The 18,816-nt window shown below is 44.3% G+C and overlaps 1 pseudogene; it reads left to right on the top strand.

Moving 5' to 3' along the window:
- The first annotated feature begins 5,050 nt into the window (after positions 1–5,050).
- Positions 5,051–12,788, top strand: LOC123063075 (probable LRR receptor-like serine/threonine-protein kinase At1g56130; annotated as a pseudogene).
- The last annotated feature ends 6,028 nt before the right edge of the window (positions 12,789–18,816 follow it).

Here is an 18,816-nt window from a genome sequence, read left to right as displayed (position 1 = left end):
TCCTCCCAAATGCAAGTTCTTTGCTTGGCTAGTTCTCCAGAACCGAGTCTGGACGGCCGATCGCTTGTCTCGACGGGGATGGCCCAATTGCAACCTTTGCCCCCTTTGCAAGCAAGTTCAAGAGTCTGCTGCCCACCTACTATTTCAGTGTAGATTCACGAATAGAGTTTGGAACGAGATTACCATTTGGCTGGGAATACACGACTGCTCACCAATGATTTGGCGAAATGAAGTTTCTGTTCGATCTTGGTGGCAAAAGGCGGTGAGCAACGCGGATCATAACAGAAAGGCTCTTGCCTCTATTATGATGCTTGTCTCATGGGAGATATGGAAAGAACGAAATGCCAGAATTTTTCGCAACGCCGCGACTCCGACCACAATTATCGTCACGAGAATTAAAGAAGAGGCCCACATGTGGACTTTGGCGGGGGCCAAGCATTTGAGTAGTCTTATGTTGCGAGAGTAGTCTTTTCTTTTGGTCGCGTTGCGACATATGTCTGAACCTCCTCTCTTATTTAATGAAAATGGCAAATCTTTTGCCTGGTTTCAAAAAAAAATGATATTATTACTCTGTTTTTTTTCTTAAGGCCTTGTTTAATGGAGGAGGTTTGGGAAGGTTTGGAGGGGAATATCCTCGTAGGTTTAAAATCCTTAGAAATTCTTGTCAGCTCATTTGACACGTAGAGATTGAGCAGGCCAATCCTCTCCGTTCCTCACGAATCCCCCTCAATCCATGTGGTATAGAAAACCCTCCAAGGCATCCATGTAACTGGACGCTTGCTTTGCTGCTGCTGTTGTAGAAGGTTTAACCAAATAGAGGAGTTTATGAGAAGGGAGGGATTAGCGGTGAATTAAGAGGATTGGATGGAAGAGAGGGATTAACCAATTCCCATTAGATCCTCCTCTACTCCGAGGCTGCAAAATGCCCCCTGCCAAACGAGGCCTCATGATTCTTATGATTCCTTGGGCGAAGGGCGACTGGCTAGTGCTGAAAAGTTTTAGTACTCCACAAGTACAGTGGTCTATCGTGTGTGCCTACGAATTGTTACCAACAGACAAGTTGTGGATAGAGGAGAACAGTGGTCGATCGTGTGTGGCTACGAACTAGCCACTGGGTTGGGCGAACCCAGACAAGGCCTAGCTGGTGCACGCAGCAGCTACGTTCTTGTCTCATGTTGGAATCCGTTGCTCCCGGTTCCCGTTGGAGCGTTTCGTTTTCCGGCACGGGTGCTTGTTCGCTAGCTGGTTCCCCTGGCTCCACGCCCAATCGTCATTCGTCGTTCACTGACCGAGGCCATTCCGGCCTTATCCATTAGTTGAGGGACAAAATTAGACTTTTCTCTATTGACAAATACTCTCTCTGTAAACTAATATAAAAACATTTTTTTGCGGGGAATATAAAAATGTTTAGATAACTAAAATAGTGATATAAACACTTTTAGTATTAGTTTACGGAGGAAGAACCTACCAGACTGTTAAAAAAATTGAACTGAAAATACCAGACTGTTTTGATATGGTTTCGGTAGATGTCACGATGATAGTACCAGTTGTGTTTTCTTTCGTTTGAAGCACTATGTTTTCTTTGGGTGCTCCTAATAGGCGCTCTCAGTGTCTGTTAGCCATCCTGGCGCTCGAAAGGAGAGATATAGCGGGCCGGCCAAGAAAAACGTGAAATCAGGGCTCGCATGTATCTTTTTGTTAGTCGGGGCTCACAGCATCTGGATGGTGCACCAGTTTGCCCTTTTATTTTTGGAAGAAAAATTAAATCATAGACATGATATTTTTTTTCCAAATTTGAGAAAAAGTTAGCAAGTTTCAGAAAAAACCTGAAAAATTTGCAAAAAAAATTTGTGAATTCAAAACTTTTCAAGAATTTTGAAAAAAAGTTTAGGAATTTGAAAAAGGTTTATTTATTTGAAAAAAATGTTCATCAATTTTGATTTATTTCACAAATTTGAAACAATGTTCATAAATTTTGAAAAGAAAAGTCCACAAATCTGAAAAAAAGTTGATGAATTTTGAAAAAGTTCATCGGATTTGAAAAAAGTTCATCTATTTTTTTAAAGTTCACCAAAATGTTAGAAAAGTTCATTGATTTTTTTAAAGTTCACCAAAATGTTAGAAAAGTTCATTGATTTTGGAAAAAAGTCAATCAAACTTGAAAAATGTTCGTTTAAATTGAAAAAAGTTCATCAAATTTAAAAACAAATCTTTGATTTCAAGAAAGTTCATGAATTTAAGAAAATAAAAAAGAAATAGGAAACAAAAAAAGAAAAAAATTGAAAGAGTAGGGGGGGTCCCTGTACATAGAAATGTAAAAAAGAAATAGGTATTCACAAGCGTCAAAGTGGCGTAGTGGTTAGTGTCCTTCACTTGGAAGAAGAGATCGCGGGTTTGATCACTGTCAATCGCACCCTTTTAGAATGGGCCGGCCTAGAACTACGGTGTAGTGTGCGCCGGCTTGCAGGTTGAACTACAGCCAGCGTTTGAAGCGCCAAATAGGGTTTGCCATTTTCTTTGGGAAAGTTTGACTCATTATGCCGCCATGTTTTTTTTGATTGCATGGTGGGCCTATTGTATGGATCTGTTCGATTTGAGCCCAAGGAGACCTCATTGATATTTTGACTAGCCAATATGTTTGCTAAGGTGTTGTATGTCCTTTTTTGCCAAAGGAAAATCAACTAGAGTTAGCTACATAGTATGGCATACACAATATTGGTCAACCAGCAAGATCGATATTTTGGTCATCATTAAAATTTAGTAGGGTCATAAACCAAACGAACAAGTATAAGATTTACTTATTTTGCTAAAAGGCCCTAGAACTATTATGAAGGGTCGTAAGAAGTGCAAAGCACCCCCAAAACATAGCAAAAAAAAATACATCAAGGACCTTGTACCACCGAACAACTACTGCCGCCAGAATGAGCAGCCTTCGCCGCTCCTCTAATAGAGTTGGGCTGACCTTATCGATGACACCCTGGAAGTCTTCGGAAGTGCTCATAAGGACCAGCGTTCCAGAGCCACAGTTGTCGCCATCGAATCAATGAATTGATCTGAAGCGCCTAGCACCAAATCTCGCAAGCACGCACATACGACAAGGAAAGCTAACCTCACCGCCCCAAGGAGTCGGTAAGAATGTATGCCAGAGTTTCATCAACCCCATCCTGATGGACGAACTCGAGGAGGATCATAGTCTGGATGACCAACTAGAAGATGAAGCGCTGCCATTCCGCGGAATGCCGCCCCTATAAGAAAAACACCTAACCTAAAGCACCAGCCGCTTGAGGGACAGGTGGATCCACGGGCTCCCCGGCGAAGCTTGAGGGGGGATTAGTGCCCTAGCTACCGCAGATGCGAGAGGGAGAGAGGAACCCTATAACTGAGAGATAAAACTAGTATAGAACTATAGAATTTCTTCCCTCTTATATATATTTTACTTTAAAAAAATAAGGTTCATGTTCCGTTCCTCCCTTCATCTACCTTCTTTTGGTGTACGTCGCTCCCACAATTGTCTTTTCGCCACTGACCCCCCCTCCCTTAAAAACAACCTCTACTGGCTCACATTTTATTAGATTGTCAACAAAATCATGTTTTTTATAAGTAAATACGTGTTGATTCCCACTAGAGTGATTGTGCCTATTCGGCGTAAGTTTTGGGACTACTAACTACCACCCCCATCCATGTTCCCCTTCACTGATAGAAAACCCGCCCTTTTCTGAGAAAAAAAACGCCCGAGTTAGATAGTCAAAAACTGACCCAATCCTGGTGTAGTTTACAACCCCAATAAAAGTTACGAGACCTCCTGCCCCGCGCATAAAACGCGGACTATTCACCTATCCCTCACCGTGACACTATCCCAGTGGGCTAGGCCGTTTGCTCGGTTAAATTTAATTTGGGAATAGGTGTCTCGTCTGACATGTTTAGAGTTTAGTCTTTTTCTAAACCAGCTAAAAAAATATGTACTCCCTTCATTTCTAAATATTTTTCTTTTTAGATATTTCAAATGGACTACCACATACGGATGTATATAGACATATTTTAGAGTGTAGATTCATTCATTTTGCTCCATATGTAGTCACTTGTTAAAATCTCTAGAAAGACAAATATTTAGAAACGGAGTTAGTACTTTAAAAGAAGTCTATGAATTCCAAAAAGGTTCTGATTTTTTTTAAATCATGAATTCAATTTTTCATGATTTGGAATTTTTTTATGAATTCAAAAAATGTTGATGAATTTGAAAAAATGTTTGCGAGTTCAAAAAATGTCTATGAATTTGGAAAATATTGCCAAATTTCAAAAAATGTTCGTGATTTGGAAAATATCCGTGAATTTGGAAAAAAGTTAATTAATTCAAAAAGTGTTTGTGTACAAAATGATTCGTGAGTTTGAAAAAAATGTTCACAGATTAAAAATTGGTCCACAAATTTAAAAATGTTTATGACTTTGATTTATTTTCTGGATTTCAAGCAATGTTTCAAATTCCAAAACATTCACTATTAACTGATAAATGTCTCGTATATAAAAATCTTCATGAATTTCTAAATATTCTTGAATTTTAAAAAATATTTCTAGATTAAAAAAAGTTCCTGGATTTTTAAAAAATCATGAATACGAAAAATATTCATGCATTGAAAAATGTGTTTAGGAATTGAAAATTTTCCTTGATTTTAAAAAATGTTCCGAATTTCAGAAAATATTCAATAATTTTACAAAATCCAGAATTTCAGAAAACGTTCACGGATTTGGAAAATATCCATCAACTTTAAAAAAGAAAAAGATAGTCAACAATAAATAAGTAAAAATAAAATGAGAGAATCTTTGAAAACCGACACAAAGAAACATAGGAAAAGGAAAAACAGTGGAAAGACCCTTCTCAGAAACCTAAAATAGCTGTCCGAGCTACATCAGCCAGCGACCTGGGTGCGCATTTGATCGCGTATTCCGCGCGGAATAGGATCGACCCAAAATCATGTCTAACTAGTAAAAGAGGCCGTGTAGCGTGAAAAAAAGAAGTATTAACGAGGGCGCGCCGTTTTTGGGCTGTAAAGTAGTAACAGAGGTGCCGAGCTTTCACTCTAATGCGACAATGTCGGGCTCTTCTACTCGAGGATGAAGATGAGCGGAGCGCCCATGGCGGCGGCCTTCCGACCAGCGGCGCAACACCTCGTCGCCCCATGCGACGACGCCCCTTCTCACTCCCGCTGCTCAAGCAGCTTTCGCCAGCGCCCTGCGCCTCTGCCGCCCTATAAGATCCCGTCCCCGCATCACCATACGTTCCAGGATTAGGTCGCCAAGATCTAGATTCGAGCCAATGGAGCTGAATATGTATACGACTGACTGGTCCTTGTAGAGCTCCGCCGCAGGTAGCTCATAGAGTCGTGGTCATCAGCCGTACTGTCCGACGCTCACTGCCGCCGACATGCGCCTCACCCACGAGCTATGGCGGGTCAGCGGCGGCCGAGAGGACGGCCTCGTCATTGAGGTGAATAACGCGACTCCTTCTCACCGGATTTGTGCTGGCCCGTGTGTCAATTTGATGGATTTTATCTGAGCTCCTTGTAGTTCCATCCAGGTGTTCTGTACTTCTGTTCTGAATTTTCTGCGGACTGAAAATGAAACCCGTTGTTCTGTCATGGAGGTTTCTCAGTTCTCATGCCCGTTTCCCCCGTTGTACAGTACAGGATTATACGGAACCGTGTGGAGAGCTATACGGAATTCTTATGCTCACCTACCAATTATACGCGTGTAACCGTGTGGAGAATCACTACACAGAATTGACAAGCGCAAGCGCAAGCGGGGCCTGGACCCTGGATATTTTCGCGGTTGACAAGTCTGTGGCCGCCAACGATGACCAACTGATGCCATGGCCTGGTCAACGGACCCATCCCAGAGCAGTATAGGGGCCAGTTCTTTTCGGCGATTCTCCTAGAATCGCCCCTCTCCCCAACTTCTACCAAAATCGCCACTCCATATATTTTTTACAATCCTATCTAGTTAAGGTATAATTAGTTAGGATTGTAAAAAACATATGAAGTGGCGATTCTGGAAAAAGCTGGGGAGGGGGGCGATTCTGGTAGAATCGCCCAAAAGAACTGGCCCTAGTTACCATTCACCATTAATCTCAGTCAGGCGAGAGAGAGGGGGAACGCCAAGCAAGAACGATGAGGCGACGACATGAGCTGCTGGTCTCGCCGTCTTGTTGCTTGATCGGCCTTGTGCTGCTGCTGCTCGCGCTGTCTGCTCGAGCTCAGCGGCAAGCACAGACAGGTCCGTCTGAAGGTGCGTGATTTTAGTACTTTATTCAGTTCATGCTAACACGCTCGGATTGTCTTCACGTGTCTTCTCTTTTTTTGAGAAACACCTGTAATTTTATTCATACTCGTAACAATTACAGTGGCCGCGCTGAACACCATCTTCTCACGGTGGGGCCTGCGGGCGTCCACGGCGTGGAACATCAGCGGCGAGCCTTGCAGCGGTGCCGCCATCAACGAAACCGCCATGGATTCAGACAACGAATTCAATCCGGCCATTAACTGCGTCTGCTCCTACAACATCAGCACCGTCTGCCACATCACCAGGCTGTAAGTTGCTCCTTTCGATCCCGAGCAAGATTAGTGCCATTGGTGGGTGCATGTTAGCTCCGGGCAGCGGGTTGGTCCTTGCAGGTAACAACACTCGGTTTGGCCGTTCAAACTTGAAAGTTAGCCCAGGTTTGCTACAAAAAAAAAAGTTATATTTCAGCTTGAAGTTGCAATTAGTGATAGTAAATTAGTAAGTACAGTTAGTCAGTTAGAGCTGACATTTTGTAGCTCGGGCCTCACTGACAGCACAACTGCCGTAAGCCGACGACTTTTGCCAGACATGCAGTTCCTTATATCTAAAAATATCAAGACCAAAATATTCTGAAACAACCTATGAATGGCACTTATATGGAGGCTTACTTCATTGTTGGAATATATGTTGAAGTGTCTACCATCAACAAGAAATGCTCAAGATTTTTGTAGCAATCCATATAAGACAACCGCACATTAGAATTTCTTTATGATTATATTAATTTCTTTGGCAAACTTGTTGAAAATTGGGATATGATCCAATGTGTCTGCATGCTTGTGAACTCACCACACATTTCTTGTTTGTTGTGAATAATTGCATGTTCTCATCCTAGTCCATGCTTTCAATTTGTTACGCTAATACTTATTGTTCTTCCATTTGTTCATGCAGGAGAGTATATGCACTAGATGTGGTTGGTCAGATTCCCGCGGAACTGCTAAATTTAACTTACCTGACAGTACTGTATGAACTATTTCCACCATGAAGCTTCAAAGCTAATGGATGTCCACTTAAAGTGTTACACATGCTCACAATTACAAGCTGCAGTTCCCCTAGTTACTGTATGATGCATGCCATTAGCGGGAGATAGAAGGAGTGCAGTAGTTTTTCATAGACTATTTGTTCTAATCTTACATCTATAGGTTAGAATGGTGCGAACTGAGTATTCATGTGTTATACATACAGTTTCTTCGTTGACTAGTTATGCCTCTTTCAATATAAGTCGCTTCTGTTGATGTGTTTGGTTTTCAGACGCCCTTCCCTTTATTTACATGTTATTTTCAGTCGATTTTTTCCCAATAACTTGAAAATTGTAGTTTAACTATAACAGGCTCACGCTACTTCTATAGTTCATGCAATAACATTTATGTTACATATCATTTGGTAGCATGGTAGTTCTAGTTGCCTTTACTTTCCAAGGCCTATACGAATTAAATGCTGATGCCTGCCAGCCAATAAGAGTTTCTGCAATTGAAAATTTGGAAACATTAGTTTTACATTGATTCTGATGCGCTTCGCCGCTTTCAGGGATTTATCCCAGAATTACTTGACAGGATCTTTGCCAGCATTTCTTGGAAAGCTGACTCGGTTGCAGTATCTGTAAGAATTATGATTTATCTTTCTCTGAAGCATTTAAATGTAAATGGTATCTCGTGTAGTGCATAACTTGCCCTGTTTTCTTTTCAAAATTACAAGAAGTTTGAGTATCAATGCATTAACTGGAGTTTTACCGAGCGAGCTGGGTAACCTCAAGAATCTCATTTCTCTGTAAGAGAATATATCTCTTTTTATTGTGGCAACTCGAATCCAACACAAAAGTATTGTAGCCATATGTGGCAATTGTCAATCTGTTGGTTCACTTTATTTGTGATGCTCAGAATCTTTTTGTTTATGGAAGTTACATGCAAAGTAAATAAAAGATGTAGGCTCCATAAATTAAACACCTGATTTTTTATGTACCAATTGTATCATATTTGTATTTTCTGAACCTCCATTTCCTTATGTTTCAGGGGCGTTAGCACAAATAAGTTTGTCGGTCCACTCCCCGAAGTAGTAGAAAACTTGACCAAACTTGAGCAACTGTTATGTCTTGGTTCTGCTTGACCTAATTTTCCTTGTAAGACCCATGTAATGAAACTCAGCATAACCATTTCTCTCTTTCAATTTCAGGTATATCGATAGTTGTGGTTTAAGTGGAGAGCTACCATCTTCCTTTTCCAAACTTAAGAACCTGAAATCCCTGTGAATTCTCTTCTCATACTTTCTGATCTGTTATAAAGTCATTAAAACAGACTCAGTGTATTAACTTCGTCCTTATCTATCCAGATGGGCATCAGATAATGGGTTTACTGGGAAGATACCTGATTACATTGGAAGCTTATCAAATTTGCAGGATCTGTAAGATATCATATGAAGAATTTGTTGATGAAAATGATGAATTGAGCCAAGAAATGATTCACATCTGTCTTCAATGTTCATGATAGGACTGAAGTTACTGTTTTTCTAAAAAAAGTTTTAGACCATTGTACTTCTTTTGTATCACATGTTGGAGCCCGCTTTCAAAATTTGTAAAAGAATTGATTCTTTTCCCTGCTAATTAGATGTATCTGTCAATGCAGGAGACTCCATGGAAATAACTTTGACGGTCCCATTCCTGCAAGTTTTTCTAATCTTATCAACTTGACAAATTTGTATGTTCTTCCTACTTTAGATTTGGTGACAGCTGTTGTGCACTTAGTGCAAAAATCGGGTTTGTTGTTCACTAACTTTTATATTGTGAAGGAGAATTGGTGATTTAACGGGAGAGCTGTCTTCATTGGCTTTTGTGGTTAACATGACGTCGTTGTATACTCTGTACGGTGACACAGTTTGCTCTTACCAACTTTTTATTAGTTTGCACTTCACAACTTTGCATGTCTTCGCATATGTGGGATAACCTCTTTATTCTCTTCCTACAGAGATCTGAGAAACTCCAGGATATCTGACAACCTTGCTTCAGTGGACTTCTCAAAATTTGTTAACCTCAATTATCTGTAAGCAATTTTGGAACTGTTTGGAATCTACTGTATACTTGAGAGTAAAGTATTTTGTGTTAAAAAGCTCTTTATACGTTCTGGGTGAGGCAGGGACTTGAGTTTTAACAGCATCACAGGCAAAGTTACTCCAAACCTTCTGAACCTGAATCCCCTCGAATTCCTGTAAGGATATCTGTATAGAATCTAGTGTATTTGGAAGTCCTATTTAAAGTAGTATTTTTATTTTCCCCAAACTGAAGTTCAGATGAATCAGATTTCTTGGGAGTAATAACCTCTCTGGGATCCTACCAGATATGATTAGCCCTTCACTTACTACTATGTGAGCTGTTTTCTTCCTTCGTTTTAATTTCCTTTTCCTGTTTCATACTGACGACAGCATGTATGTCCGATGTTTTTCTTCATCCTTTTGGTCAACATGTCTGTCATCTGTCTTTGCAGTGATCTGTCATACAATATGCTCTCAGGAAGATACCCTTCTTGGGTTAACATGAATAACTTACATGTGTAGGTTTTTCTTTTCTAATTCCCATTTATAAGGCAGACAAAATCAATCATGCCTGTTGTATTCTGGACTGTGAAACAACAAACTTCCGTGAACATCGCAGTTTGTGACTTAACTGTCTGAATGGCATTTCTTTTAGGAATTTGGTGTGGAACAACTTTGGGATAGATAACTCGAACAACAGGTTTTTCCCCATTACTTCATTTAGTTTCCCTTCATATGTATGAACCACTTATATTCACCATGTGAGCAAACTATCTGTTTTGTTCCTAGTATTTTGCCTTCAGGACTAAATTGTCTTCAGCGAGATACTCCATGTTTTGATTCTCCATCTTGTGAGCCCTGATCTCTTCATCCTTAGCAGTATCTGCTCTGGGCATCACTAAAATCTGCATCACTTTTTTAATGATCCTAATTTGTAGATTCCTCCTTTGCGGTAGACTCTGGTGGTTCGAGACCCATCAGAGGCTCAGACAACTCCATTTACGAACCTGATGATGCCAGTCTTCCAGTTGCATCATACTATGTTACGAACTCAACAAGATGGGGCGTTAGCAACATCGGGAGATTCATGGACTCGTCTAATGGGAGTTATATAATATACACTTCTCGCCGGTTTACCAACACACTTGATTCTGAACTATTTCAGACAGCCAGAATGTCACCCTCTTCATTGAGATACTACGGCATTGGGCTCAAGAATGGCATGTACAGCGTTGTACTTCAATTTGCAGAGATTTTTTTCCCAGATGACCAGACATGGAAAAGCATGGGAAAGAGGATTTTCAATATATATATCCAGGTGGCTTATTATTTGAATATATAATCAAATAATAATATTTTGCATTGATTCTCATTTGTTTTGTGCACTAAACCGATTCTAGAATATCCCATTTTTCTCTGTGGACTTTAATATCTTTTGCTTTGCTTCCCTGGTGCAGGGAGATCTTAAAGAAACAGATTTCGATATAAAGAAACAAACAAATGGAAAATCTTATACTGCTGTTCAAAGACAGTACACTGTTGAAGTAACGAATAATTTCATTGATATTCATCTCTTTTGGGCTGGAAAGGGCACTTGTTGCATTCCTGACCAAGGGTTCTATGGGCCATCGATATCAGCATTAAGCGTATCTTCTTATGGTACTGTTACTTGTGCTATCAATTAGTTACATAAATCATATAACAACAGTCCACTTTCTATTACCTTACGCCTACTGTAGATGGCAACGGTGAAGGGGATCCTGGTTCACAGAGAAACAGCACTACCAGTAGAACAGGTTTGGTTGTTGGAGTTGTAGTCTGTGTTGCAATTTTAGGATTTCTAGCACTCGCTGGGGCCTTTGTTTGGAGGCAGAAAAGAAGAAGGCTAGAGGTGGAAATGGAAGGTAACACAAACCATTAAAATTAGTGTTAATCATGGGGAGAAATTGACACGTGCTTCATTTTGCAGAGCTGTTCAGTATAGTTGGAAGGCCTAACGTCTTCAGTTACGGTGAAATAAAGTCTGCTGCTGACAGTTTTAGTGATAGCAACATTCTCGGAAGAGGGGGATATGGACCTGTTTACAAGGTTGGTTACATTTCCAACAAGATTAAGCAGCTCTAAATTTCATTGTAGATCGTTGCTATACGCAATCTAGAGTAAGACACCACTTTTGGTCTATGAGTATCTGGAACAAGGGAGCCTCGATCAAGCAATTTTTGGTAACTTTCATTCTCATTGTCATTGTCCACCTGAAATGTCTGCTGTTAAATCATCACCATGAAAAGTATCCTTCCAAGTGTCTAAATCTTCGGTGAAAACGCAGGCAAGACAGACTTGAACCTAGATTGGAGAACGCGCTTCGAGATATGCATAGGCATTGCAAGAGGTCTCGCATACCTCCATGAGGAGTCCAGCATGCGGATAGTCCACAGGGACATCAAAGCCAGCAATGTCTTGCTCGACGCTGATCTCAACCCTAAGATCTCTGACTTCGGGCTGGCCAGGCATTACAAGGACAGCATGACGCATCTCAACACCGGAGTAGCTGGCACGCTGTAAGAACATTTGCTGTCCGTCTTAATCGTTCCATGCACCTTGATTCATAACAGAGAATCGATCAGAAGCTCACGGTGTTCTCTGCTTTTAGTGGTTATCTCGCACCCGAGTACGCCATGATGGGACACCTGACGGAAAAGGCCGACGTTTTTGCGTTCGGCGTCGTGGCACTGGAGACGGAACTTCGATGACAGCCTCGAGGAAGATGAGAAGTATCTTCTTGGATGTGTAAGCTTTCACATATTTATCCCGACCTCAGAATAAATCATCTACTTCACTTTGCTCAGCATACTAAGGAAATTAATCTCACCACTACTCTCAGGCCTGGCATCTGCATGAGAGCCAACGGACACTTGAACTGTTGGACAGTAAACTCATTGAATTCGATGAGGAAGAGGCCGCGCGACTCATCAATGTCGCTCTTCTTTGCACGATGGGCCTGCCTCAGCGACGCCCACCAATGTCCAAGGTCGTGTCCATGCTCAGGGAAGACATTGAGGTGACTGACGTGGACACAACCATTAGGCCCAGCTACGTCCCTGAATGGCAGCTCAGGAGCCTCAGCAGCAGTTACGTCTCAGGGTCGGGGTCGTCGGCTCAGCAGTCCTCCGGCAGTCAAATCAGCGCGCCGTCCAGCTCGAGCAAGAAGCCCGGGATCCACAGGGACACCTCACCGCTGGCTTTGTCGCGTTGCTCTAGTGGCGGGATCGAAGAGGGAGCATGAATGCCCGGAGTAAATTGCAGAAAACCACCATAATTGAGGACCCTAATTCACAAAACCACCACCTTTCGTTTTTTTTTTTTCAAAAACCCACCACCATTGTACTGACAGTTTTCAGAAAACGTTAATCGCTCAATTAAAACTGTTTAAGTGAAAATCTGACCAGTGGGTCCTGATGACATGTCCACGTGACGGAGGACAGACGGCACAACTGGTCAACCCTGTCCCCCCCCCCCTGACTTTTCCCCGCGCGCAGCAGCCAGCAGACGAGGAGCACCTAGCGCTTCCGTGTACATGCACGCCCTGCGGCTCCGGCCAGCCAGGCTGCCGGCCGACGAGCCTCCCAGCACCGCTAGCTCCTGCGCCACGCAGCAGCACGCTCGGCCGCTTGCCATGGCCTCCGGCCACAAGCTGAATATGGATGCAGGACATGCCCAAAAGCTCCTGTTCCTATACGGGCCTCTGGCCGACGAAGCAGCCGTCGTCGGACTGCAGGAGGCCGCCGGGAGCAGACCACGACAGGGGTGAGACGAAGAGGTTCTCAGGGGAATCGAAGGAGCTCCTGGAGCCTGCGCATGCTACTAGACTACAGGACTAGGCAGGGAAGCACGACCTGCTTGAGTTCGTCGGCCATGGCGGTGGTCGTGCTCGGAGCTCTTGGGGGATGGCGCTACGGCGCGAAATAGAGCAGAGAAGATGGGGGGAAACTGAGAGCAGCTCACTTCGATGCGGCGGGAGAGCTCAGTGGGTACTGGGAAGGCTTGGAGGCGGCGAATTGACGGCGAGGAGCGGCCGGTGCAAGCAGCGGAGAAAAGCTCGATTCGGTCGTCTCCGGGCGTCCCTGCTCGAATACGTCGGCGAGGGATATCAGCGCGAGGAGGCGGAGCTCATGGACATGGTCTGGCGGCGATTCGTTAGCGGTGGCTACGCAGTAGCAAGGCAGTGCTCTCCGGGGGCGTCCTACCGCACCATGCCGCTCGGCTCGGCCACGACTACCCACCTCGCCGGCTGTGGCAAGCCACCTCCAGCTCGTCCCCGCGCGCTTCCCCTCCTCCTCATGTATCCTGCTCCACGCTCCGCTCGCCGCCGGCTACGGACGGAGCCGCGCGCATGACCCGGCTGTGCCACGACCAGCCACCTTGCCGGCTACGGCCATGGCTGCGCCGCCACCTCACGCCGTGTCCGACGCCATCAGTCGGCGAGGACTCCGCACCGACGCCAGCTTTGCCCGAACCCCTGGATGAGCAGCTCGAGCTCCGTGATGGAGACGACGATGGCGGCGCACGGGAGGTGTTTGTAAGAATGCTTGAAAAAAGAGGGAGGAGCAAGCACACTGATGGGTGGGTCCTACGTCTAACTTAACATGGAGCGAAACTTTCTAACCGCGTGTAACGAGCACCGTCTTTACCCGGGCCACGTGGCACCTGTCATTGGGACCCACTGGTCAGATTTTCACTCAAACAACTCTAATTGCTTGTTCAGTGTGAAAACTGTCAGCACAATGGTGATGGTTTTTTGAGAAAAAAAACGAAAGATGGTGGTTTTGTGAATTAGGGTCCCCAATTGTGATGGTTTTTGCAATTTTGGTTCGAGATGAGAATCTGGATCTTGTTCTTTCCAACATTGGGCCCTAGTAATTTCTTCATGCTATGTGTTTGTATTTAGTTAGTTCTTCTGCTCAATTTAGGATGATTTTAGTTTTCTCTCGCATATACATAGACATCCCACTCTTTGATTCATAGAATTTTCAAAAGACCTTTTGAGCATTCTGTGAGTAAATTACATAAAACCATCACTTTGAAGGTCAGCTTTGCGAAAACCACTACAATACATTTTTTTTTGCAGAAAACACCGTGTCTATCGTAATCTTTTTGTAAATAACACTGATCGGCGTATTTGCCTTGACTGAGCACGTTTATGACAGATGTGGCCCACTAGTCAGGCTGATGTGGCATCAATTTCTAACACCGTTACGTTGAACCGTCCTTTTGCTGGACATGGGCCCACTTGTCAGCATTTCATCATAGTTTCTCTCTCCCTCCCTCGAACCAGCAGGGCAGCATGCAGGAGCGCCGCCGTCGCCCATTGCCATGGCCCTGAGCTCCACAAAATTCGTCGCAATTAACCAGCTCTCGCGTCAGATCCAACAAGAATCGAGCCGCAGCCCCCTCTACATCTTGGATTCCTGCTCCTCTCCTCTGTCACGAGCGACGGTCGCGAGCACCGGCGGGACCTGGATGAGGTAGGCGACCCCGGCGATGCAGTCGTCCTGGAGTGCGCGCACGGCGTCCTCGGCGCGTGGCGGAAGGGCGCTCCTCAACCGGGGGCGGGACGGGCGTGTTGAAAATATGCCCTAGAGGCAATAATAAAAGCATTATTATTATATTTCCTTGTTCATGATAATTGTCTTTGTTCATGCTATAATTGTATTATCCAGAAATCGTAATACATGTGTGAATAATAGACACCAACATGTCCCTAGTAAGCCAGGAAACCATGACTATCTGTTGATCAACGAGCTAGTCAACAAAGACAATTGGTGTCTATTATTCCTAGCTAGTTAAGGTCTAATTAGCTAGGAATTGTAAAAAAATATCAAGTGGCAATTCTGGGAGAAGCTGGGGAGGGGGTCAATTCTGGGAGAATTACCCAAAAGAACTGGCCCATAGCATAAGATCGTATAGTTCGTTTGCTAGAGTTTTCCAATGTCAAGTATCTTTTCCTTAGACCATGAGATCGTGTAACTCCCGGATACCGTAGGAGTGCTTTGGGTGTGCCAAACGTCACAACGTAACTGGGTGGCTATAAAGGTATACTACGGGTATCTCCGAAAGTGTCTGTTGGGTTGACACGGATCAAGACTGGGATTTGTCACTCCATATGACGGAGAGGTATCACTGGGCTCACTCGGTAATGCATCATCATAATGAGCTCAAAGTGACCAAGTGTCTGGTCACGGGATCATGCATTACGGTACGAGTAAAGTGACTTGCCGGTAACGAGATTGAACGAGGTATTGGGATACCGACGATCGAATCTCGGGCAAGTAACATATCGATTGATAAAGGGAATTGTATACGGGGTTGCTTGAATCCTCGACATCGTGGTTCATCCGATGAGATCATCAAGGAGCATGTGGGAGCCAACATGGGTATCCAGATCCCACTGTTGGTTATTGGCCGGAGAGCGATCTCGGTCATGTCTACATGTCTCCCGAACCCGCAGGGTCTACACACTTAAGGTTCGGTGACGCTAGGGTTGTAGGGATATGTATATGCAGTAACCCTAATGTTGTTAGGAGTCCCGGATGAGATCCCAGACGTCACGAGGAGTTCCGGAATGGTACGGAGGTAAAGAATTATATATAGGAAGTGCTATTTCGGGCATCGGGACAAGTTTCGGGGTCACCGGTATTGTACCGGGACCACCGGAAGGGTCCCGGGGGTCCACCGGGTGGGGCCACCTATCCCGGGGGGGCACATGGGCTGTAGGGGGTGCGCCTTGGCCTACATGGGCCAAGGGCACCAGTCCCAAGAGGCCCATGCGCCTAGGGTTTCAAGGAGGAAGAGTCCTAGGAGGGGAAGGCACCTCCTAGGTGCCTTGGGGAGGAGGGATTCCTCCCCTTGGCCGCACCACCCTAGGAGATTAGATCTCCTAGGGCCGGCGCCCCCCCTCCCTTGGCCCTCCTATATATAGTGGGGAGATGGAGGACTTTTTACCTTGATCTTTGGTGCCTCCCTCTCCCTCTCCAACACATCCTCCTCCTCCATAGTGCTTGGCGAAGCCCTGCCGGAGTACTGCAGCTCCATCACCACCACGCCGTCGTGCTGCTGCTGGAGCCATCTCCCTCAACCTCTCCTTCCCCCTTGCTGGATCAAGAAGGAGGAGACGTGGCTGTTCCATACGTGTGTTGAACGCGGAGGTGCCGTCCGTTCGGTGCTAGGATCTTCGGTGATTCGAATCACGTCGAGTACGACTCCCTCATCCCCGTTCTTTGAATGCTTCTGCTCGCGATCTACAAGGTACGTAGATGCATCTAATCACTCGTTGCTAGATGAACTCCTAGATGGATCTTGGTGAAACCGTAGGAAAATTTTTGTTTTCTGCAACGTTCCCCAACAGTGGCATCATGAGCTAGGTCTATGCGTAGTTCTCTTGCACGAGTAGAACACAATTTGTTGTGGGCGTTGATGTTGTCAACTTTCTTGCCGCTACTAGTCTTATCTTGCTTCAACGGTATTGTGGGATGAAGCGGCCCGGAGCAACCTTACACGTACGCTTACGTGAGACCGGTTCCACCGACTAACATGCACAAGTTGCATAAGGTGGCTGGCGGGTGTCTGTCTTTCCCACTTTAGTTGGAGCAGATTCGATGAAAAGGGTCCTTATGAAGGGTAAATAGAAGTTGACAAATCACGTTGTGGCTTTCACGTAGGTAAGAAAACGTTCTTGCTAGAACCCTACTTCAGCCACGTAAAACTTGCAACAACAATTAGAGGATGTCTAACTTGTTTTTGCAGCAAGTGCTTTGTGATATGATATGGCTAAAGTTGTGATGAATGATGAATGATCTATATGTGATGTATGAGATGTTCATGCTATTGTAATAGGAATCACGACTTGCATGTCGATGAGTATGACAACCGGCAGGAGCCATAGGAGTTGTCTTTATTTTTTGTATGACCTGCGTGTCATTGAGAAACGCCATGTAAATTACTTTACTTTATTGCTAAACGCGTTAGCCATAGTAGTAGAAGTAATAGTTGACGAGCAACTTCATGGAGACACGATGATGGAGATCATGATGATGGAGATCATGGTGTCATGCCGGTGACAAGATGATCATGGAGCCCCAAGATGGAGATCAAAGGAGCTATGTGATATTGGCCATATCATGTCACTATTATTATTTGATTGCATGTGATGTTTATCATGTTTTTCATCTTGTTTGCTTAGAACGACGGTAGTAAATAAGATGATCCCTCATAATAATTTCAAGAAAGTGTTCCCCCTAACTGTGCATCGTTGCGACAGTTTGTTGTTTCGAAGCACCACGTGATGATCGGGTGTGATAGATTCTAACGTTCACATACAACGGGTGTAAGACAGATTTACACATGCAAAACACTTAGGTTGACTTGACGAGCCTAGCATGTGTACAGACATGGCCTCGGAACATAGAAGACCGAAAGGTCAAGCATGAGTCGTATAGAAGATACGATCAACATGAAGATGTTCACCGACGTTGACTAGTCCGTCTCACGTGATGATCGGACACGGCCTAGTTAACTCGGATCATGTTATACTTAGATGACAGGAGGGATGTCTATCTAAGTGGGAGTTCATTGAATAATTTGATTAGATGAACTTAATTATCATGAACTTAGTCTAAAAATATTTACAATATGTCTTGTAGATCAAATGGCCAACGTAGTCCTCAACTTCAATGCGTTCCTAGAGAAAACCAAGCTGAAAGACAATGGCAGCAACTACACGGACTGGGTCCGGAACCTGAGAATCATCCTCATAGCTGCCAAGAAAGATTATGTCCTACAAGCACCGCTAGGTTATGCACCTGTTCTCCCTGCAAAACAAGACGTTATGAACGCTTGGCAGGCACGTACCGATGACTACTCCCTCGTTCAGTGCGGCATGCTTTACAGCTTAGAGCCGGGGCTCCAAAAGCGTTTTGAGAGACATGGAGCATATGAGATGTTCGAAGAGCTGAAAATGGTTTTTCAAGCTCATGCCCGGGTCGAGAGATATGAGGTCTCCGACAAATTCTTCAGCTGTAAGATGGAGGAAAATAGTTCTGTCAGTGGGCACATACTCACTATGTCTGGGTTACATAACCGCTTGACTCAGCTGGGAGTTAATCTCCCGGATGACGCGGTCATTGACAGAATCCTCCAGTCGCTTCCACCAAGCTACAAGAGCTTTGTGATGAACTTCAATATGCAGGGGATGGAAAAGACCATTCCTGAAGTATTTGCTATGCTGAAATCAGCAGAGGTAGAAGTCAAGAAGGAACATCAAGTGTTGATGGTGAATAAAACCACTAAGTTCAAGAAGGGCAAGGGTAAAAAGAACTTCAAGAAGGACGGCAAGGGAGTTGCCGCGCCTGGCAAGCAAGCTGCCGGGAAGAAGCCAAAGAATGGACCCAAGCCCGAGACTTAGTGCTTTTA

The sequence above is a fragment of the Triticum aestivum genome, chromosome 3A (assembly GCF_018294505.1).
Source record: "Triticum aestivum cultivar Chinese Spring chromosome 3A, IWGSC CS RefSeq v2.1, whole genome shotgun sequence".
NCBI classification, from domain to species: domain Eukaryota; kingdom Viridiplantae; phylum Streptophyta; class Magnoliopsida; order Poales; family Poaceae; genus Triticum; species Triticum aestivum.
Note: the sequence above shows the minus strand (reverse complement) of the source record. Positions and strands in the feature narration are given on the sequence as shown.